Below are 5,691 nucleotides of genomic sequence, written 5' to 3'. Positions count from 1 at the left end.
ATTTTAATAGTGTTTAGTCTCCCATTCAGCTGATGAAAACACGCTGCATGATCATGAGGAAGGATTACATCAAGATGTAGATTGGAATGCAGGTGTGAAAAACTTCATATAAATAAAATAGACTGCTCCTCTCTTGCTGTTGCTTGTGTACTAGTGATTACCCCTCTGTGTGATTTTGAAAAATATACATTCATAATATAAGAAATATTTAAGATTCCACACAATTTTGTGATCAGTATTCAAATAAGAAAATTTTTGACATTAACTGTTAACTCATTTTGTTCAAAAGGACAGGTTTTCTTTCATTAAAGAACTTTCAAAAGATGCCCCAGGTAGCCAAAACGGTTTGGCCCAATAATGGCCCAGATCCGGCAGGCCAGAAGAAATAACTCGGTCCACCTGTGGTTGCCGGACTCTTGTGAAACACGGCAATGAATGACACCTCAGAATCGGCCCAAGTACACTGGCCTGAGTCCGGGTGCTAAAACTGAGCCGACACTGCCGGCATAGGGCCACAATCACGGCAACAAAAATTTTACACTTAGCCGGTACTGCCACGAGTCTGGGTACCAAAGGGAAATGTATATGAAATACAAAACGACATCTATTTAATAAGAACAACAAAAAATATTTTGCCAAAGCAATATTAGCTTGTTTGCTAAATTAAGTATATTCTTACACTTAAATCTAAAACAGAATTAAACTTTTCTGTGTTCAGTATAACTCTTCTTGTAATGAATTGGTTACCAAAAACTACTAAATTGTATGTTGTTTAATAAAGACTCCTTCCAATTTTTATATAGAAACAGAGCTTTGAATAATTTTTCTGTTTTTCCACAAAACGACATTCTATTACCTTGTTAAAATCCTTAAGATGGCATCTACTTCCACCTTCTTAAAAAATAAAAACTTAGAAAAAAATAACACTTTATTTTACAGTGTCCTTGTTACATGTTACATGTACTTACTGTAGTAATAACAGTAAATTATGCATAATTACATGCAAATAACGCTAAACCAAACGTATTCCTAAACCTAACCCTATAGTAAGTACATGTGGTTAATTAATATTACTCAGCACTTAAATGTATAATTACACTGTAACAATGACACCTTAAAATAAAGTGTAACCAAACTTAATATGCAAATATTTTTCATTTCAAAAGTTGAACTGCAGAATGGAAGCTTTTTTCAAAGTAAAATCCATTCTCAGTGTTTGTGAGGCTTTGGAAGCTTTAAATGTGGAGGTTTTAAGTTTCACGCTTGTATACTGTAGGTGTTATGCTTTACCGTGATTGTCTCTAAACTATTTGTGATGGTCAAATCCTCCTCGCAGATACATGCCTTTAACTCAGATTTTAGGTTTGCTCAGAGCCATCTGGCAACACTGAACATACGCCATTACATCAGCTTAAATATCTATATGAAGAAACAATAAGCAAAACAAACTGGAGCGGAGGGGGACTATAAGCTTTAACAAATTAGTTTATATTGGCCTTAAGAATTTTGAAAATATGTCAAGTTTACAAGGATTGAGGGTTTGGCCCTTTCACCCTCTTATTTATTTATTTATTTTTTTCATGGCATCCCCACCTACTACTCCATGTATTACCCCATGCCTAACCCATAACATCCATATGTGCTCCTTTTCCCCAAGTAAAAATGACACCATGAAAATATGAGAAATATGATAATTTATTTAAACCCTTACATTAACATACAGCTTTATATGAACTAGCAAAAAGTGGCATGAACAAATGCAAAACAAAAAACTAGAAAACCTCAAGACCCTCCTCAAGTAAGTGTACCCTAAAAGAGGGACAGATTGACAGAAAGAGAGAGATAAGGAGGGGCACAGACACATGGTTAGTTAGTCAGATAGATCTCATTAATCTCAGACTGAAGACATGAATGGTAACTCTGGTAAATGGTAACAACATTTGGAACATACCTTAGAAAGAATTTGCTTGCTTTAGGGCCCACTCTCTTCTTCCCCCATCTCTGTCAGATGCAAGCTGCAGCCATCTTTTTATGAACTTATCAATGTCTCCGTCCGACGCACTGGCAGTACTTGCATTTCTTCGCAGATTCTTAAAAAAAATGGATCAATCTGGTGAATATGGCACAAGTTTAAACATGTTCAAACATGAAGCTGGTTATCTTGACTTAGCATAAAGACTGGAAAAGATGGGGAAAAAACTAGCAACTTACAGGGTTATATAGTTGTTTGAGAAAGTATTCAGACCCCTTCACTTTTTGCAGACTTTATTGTGTTGTAGATTTAATTTTAAATGAATACAATTGACATATTTTATAGTTTCAAAATGACAAAAAAGAAAAAGGCCCATAAGAAAAGTTTGGGCACCCTGCATGGTCAGTACTTTGGCAAGTATCACAGCCTGTAAATGGGTACAGCTTACAGCTATTTTAGTAATCAAGTATTCAACCGATTATTATATTGATTAACTGAGTAATCTGATAAGAAATACTTTCTCTTTATTAAAGAGGTGTGTATATTGTTAGAATGTTATCTTAATTTTATTGATATGCCTTATACTGTTCTTTATTGATACTGTTATTGGTTCTTTTTCATTACTAAATTATTTTTGTTATTATTATTTAAAAATATATTATTTTACACTGCACTAAGTTAACCATCTCCTGGTTCCAGCTTCATATCTAGCATATAGACATGACAATGTTATCAATCTTCTCATCTAACTCTCGGCAAGCAAGGTAAATGTGTTTCCTATAACGATGAAAATGAATTAACCTGTGATACACAAATAAAACGTACTGAGGACAACATCCTTAATGACAAGTGGTTCAAAGCCATACTTCCCATTCACTCCGCCAGTTAATTTGCTTCGCCAGTTGGTTCGTCATTAGTTTTGACATTATTCTCCAGACAGTTTATTTTACAGTCAGACCACCTGCCAGTCCAAAATAGTTGACCTGAAAGACAATATTCTCAGTTACAAATGGTACAGTGCCTATAAATTATAAAGTATTCATCTTCCTAAATTTTTCATGTCTTACAGCACAGAATCAAAGTAGATTAAATGTGGTTTTTATGACAATTGACAGAAAAATCCCTTAATATCAAAGTGAAAACAGATTTCTACAAAGTTATCAAAATTAATTACATATATAAAATACTAAATCAGGGCTCCAGACTGACTTGGATCTTTGAATCTCGTTAAGCAAAATGAACAAATGTTTAAGTAATTTCGTTCATCTAAGCAGAGTTAAATTAGAATGTTATATTTTTAATATATATATATTTAATATATATTTTTGTTATATAGATAGGAGATACCAACCGGCTCTACCTTTGGAGAAAGCGTAACGGTCAAACTGGATGACGTCATGTAAACCAATCATGTAATGGCACCAATGTCAGTGGACGGCCTTCAGAGTTTTAATTTGATCAAAAACATAGATTTTTACATTTTCTTTACACAATATACAAAATGTATTATTACATTGTAATGCTACACATTTGTTGATATAGGCTGGTGGTAATTTCAAAAATGAGTCCTACCTGTCGCAACATTCTCTACACTTCCTTATTAAACAGCATTTTTATCGTAGCGAACTCTCCATATAGTTCACTACAAAAGTATACTGTTTAGTGAAAAAATGTTGAAGATTAGCAGACAGGCTGTCGATTCATTAAGTGATTCATAAGCTTTTAAATTGGCTACCATAATTCTCAAGAGTATTTCTAGCGCTATATCAGCCAACACACAATTTTAGCTTCCTTATAAATAAACATTACGTCGATATTATATGTGTAGAAAGGTTTATTAAAATTATATTATATGTTAGATTATCAAAGATATACTCACCGCGGTAGCAAGCTAAAAGTTCTTCTGCTGTTCTGGCGGTTAATCTAGCAGCTCCAAAAGCCCACCAAGTGTCGTCACTAGATGTCGCAGCTAGTGCGCATGTCTTGAAACTCAGAGCAGAGATGGTGTTTGTTTTTTGTTGTTGTTTTTTAAAACCACAGTTCCCTTAACCACTTTAAGCTTGTTTTGATTATATGAATTAAATCATTAATTACCAAATTTAGTTAAATTCAATGGACTAATTAAAGAAACAAACAACCTCCATGATGAAGTCACCAAAGTTAAGAAGAAAAAAAGAGAATGTGGAAAAAATCTAAAAAATAAATAAATGAATAATAGGAATTAAAATAATAATGAAATACAATAAATAACAAAGTTGATAATAGAGCTTTACAACTGATCTTCCAAAGTATATTTTTGGCACAGCCATTGACCAGGAAAATAAAAAATGGCACTCCATGTCTAAAAGATTGCCGACCCCTGGGCTAGAGGGTGTGGCACGTGCTGGTCTGGAGGTAAGAGGGCAGACACTGTCAAGGCAAGAAGTTAATGTTGAGCAAAGAGCATTTGTAGCTTAATTTAAATCAAGTGAACAGAAATTGTTAATGAAGGGAAGGGATGCAGAGACTTTGGAAGAGAAGCGATGGGTGAGAGAGAGCAAAGGTTGCGGTGGAAGGAGAACATGGGTGGAGTGAGATGAAGAAGGGATAGTGACAGAAAACTGGAAGAAGTGGTCAGAGGAGTAACAACAACAGAGTAACCCTGATCATAGTAGACCAAAGTGATGCAGCCAATTTCCGGTTCTGGCAGACCAGACTAATGCAGCATACCTACTAGTTGAGGGACAAATTAGGCGTATGCCTGGCTGAAGAGATGAGTCTTTAGTCTAGAATTAAACGAAGACGGTGTATCTTAGTCCTGAACAATGCTAGGAAGGCTATTCCATAATTAGGAGCTAAAAAGGAAAAGGGTCTACCACCCCTGGAGTCGCAAGTTCAAATCCAGGGCATGCTGAGTGAATCCAGCCAGGTCTCCTAAGCAACCAAATTGGCCCGGTTGCTAGGGAGGGTAGAGTCACATGGGGTAACCTCCTTGTGGTCGCTATAATGTGGTTCTGGCTCTCGGTGGGGCGCGTGGTGAGTTGTGCATGGATGCCATGGAGAATAGCGTGAAGCCTCCACACACACTATGTCTCCGCGGTAACACGCTCAACAAGCCACGTGATAAGATGCGCGGATTGATGGTCTGAGATATGCGGAGGCAACTGGGATTCGCCTTCCGCCACCCGGATTGAGGCGAGTCACTATGCCACCACTAGGACTTAGAGAGCATTGGGAATTGGGCATTCCAAATTGGGGAGAAAAGGGGAGAAAAAAAAAACAGGCTGAAATTTTGCGATCGTAGTATACGTGATGAATTTTAGCATAATAGAAGTTACTGAGTTGCTAGATGCTTAAGTACACTTAAGTACAGAATTTTTAAATTGATATGAAACCTAACAGGTAGCCAATGTAGTTATGATAAAATTGGGCTGATATAATCAAATTTCTTTGTTTTAGTCAGCACTTTAGTGGCAGGGTTCTACATTAGATAGGCTGCTGTGTGTATGTGTGTGTTTCCATGTGAGTTTGTTGTCATTCTCTGTTTGAAAGTCGTCACGTGTTTGGTGCGAGTGATTGTTTCATCGAAATAATTACTCACGCAGACTCTGCTGTCATTATCTCCACCTGTCACTCATTTCCTTTGGCCTATTTAGCTCAACCTCGCCCTTCAGTGTTTGTCTGATTGTTGCATAGTGTTTGCTGTGTGTTCACAGTTTAGTCTAGACCCACGTATTTCA

The 5,691-nt window shown here is 36.3% G+C and overlaps 1 long non-coding RNA gene across 2 annotated transcripts; it reads right to left on the bottom strand.

Annotated features, from left to right (window-relative positions):
• Positions 1-1,677: 1,677 nt before the first annotated feature.
• LOC127415230 (uncharacterized) lies at positions 1,678-3,935 on the bottom strand. Of its 2 annotated transcripts, none has more exons than XR_007892915.1 (5): positions 3,852-3,935; positions 3,545-3,627; positions 3,324-3,411; positions 1,952-2,955; positions 1,678-1,809 (listed from the first exon to the last, which is right to left on the bottom strand). It is a non-coding gene; the product is annotated as an uncharacterized LOC127415230 (long non-coding RNA). The 2 variants fall into 2 exon arrangements; XR_007892916.1 differs by having other exon boundaries at positions 3,333-3,411.
• Positions 3,936-5,691: the final 1,756 nt, after the last annotated feature.

The sequence above is a fragment of the Myxocyprinus asiaticus genome, chromosome 24, assembly GCF_019703515.2.
Source record: "Myxocyprinus asiaticus isolate MX2 ecotype Aquarium Trade chromosome 24, UBuf_Myxa_2, whole genome shotgun sequence".
NCBI classification, from domain to species: domain Eukaryota; kingdom Metazoa; phylum Chordata; class Actinopteri; order Cypriniformes; family Catostomidae; genus Myxocyprinus; species Myxocyprinus asiaticus.
Note: the sequence above shows the minus strand (reverse complement) of the source record. Positions and strands in the feature narration are given on the sequence as shown.